Source organism: Brassica oleracea, chromosome C5 (assembly GCF_000695525.1).
Source record: "Brassica oleracea var. oleracea cultivar TO1000 chromosome C5, BOL, whole genome shotgun sequence".
NCBI classification, from domain to species: domain Eukaryota; kingdom Viridiplantae; phylum Streptophyta; class Magnoliopsida; order Brassicales; family Brassicaceae; genus Brassica; species Brassica oleracea.
Window position 1 is genome coordinate 15,992,800 of NC_027752.1, and position 1,264 is coordinate 15,994,063.

The window sequence follows — 1,264 nt, forward strand, 5'->3', positions numbered from 1 at the left end:
TCTTCTAATTACCCTTTTAACTACCCAAATCCCAACAACTATCATTTTCAAAATCAATCTCCCAACCAACCCCAGCATATGCCAAATTATGGTTATCCACCAAATTATGGACACAGAAAAAAACTCGTCTTTAAAAAAAAAAAGTTTAGTCTCCAATAAACTTTTGTTTTAGCTTTAAATATCCGTTTACCTAAATGGATCCAAACAATAATCCTTTCAACACCCAAAACTCTTCTAATTACCCTTTTAACTATCCAAATCCCAACAACTATCAGTTTCAAAATCAATCTCCCAACCAACCCCAGCATATGCCAAATTATGGTTATCCACCAAATTTTTTCATGCCGTCAGCTGTTTCAAACTATCGTCCATATTATGGATCGATGATGTCTTATCCATCTCAAGCATCCCCATATTCTTCTGCTCCAACGGGTAATGTAGCTGATTTGAATGTTGGAGCAACTGATTTTCCCGAGCTTTCTACACAGATGGCTCTTGGTGATATTAGCGGTATTCATGAAGCCATTCCAGATGCAGATGATTCAACTCCTGCTCGTCGGAGAAGTCCGAAATGGACCACTGAGCAAAATTTGGTTCTATTGAGTGTGTGGATTAAATTTGGAACAAACAGCATTATTGGCAAAAACCAAAAAGGTGAGTCATACTGGGGTAAAATTGCTGAATATTGTAATGAACATTGCTCATTTAATCCTCCGCGTGATGGAGAAGCATGCAGAAATCACTATAACTATGTTAACAAAAGCGTGAACAAATGGGTTGGCGCTTATGATAACGCTAAACGTATGCACCAAAGCGGGTGGTCGGAAGATGATGTATTGGCGAAAGCGCATGAATTATATTCAAGTGCTGGTAAAGGAAGTTTCAAATACATAAAAGAATGGCTCGCTATACGTGATCAACCACGTTATGGTAGTCAGGTAGGAGGAAATACTGGCTCTGGAAGCAGTGGATCTAAAAGGTCCCGTGAGAGTGATGCTAGTGACTCAAACTCTGTAGGATCTAGTGCTCGTCCAATGGGAAGAGATGCTGCTAAGAAAAAGGCAAAAAAGAAAGGTAAAGGCGCATCCTTGGAAGTGGTCAACGAAGAGTGGAATGAATTTAAAGAATTCAAGGCACAAGAGTTGGATCGGTTGGACAAAATAGTTATGATGCAAAATGAAGCAAACCAATTGATTAAGGAAAAAACTCAGGCTAAAAAGATGAAGATGTTTATCAAGCTAACTGAAAAGGAGAATCTCGATGA

General features: G+C 38.8%; 1 pseudogene; it reads left to right on the forward strand.

Moving 5' to 3' along the window:
- The first annotated feature begins 341 nt into the window (after nt 1–341).
- Nucleotides 342–1,264, forward strand: part of LOC106344626 — a 1,332-nt pseudogene continuing 409 nt past the window's right edge.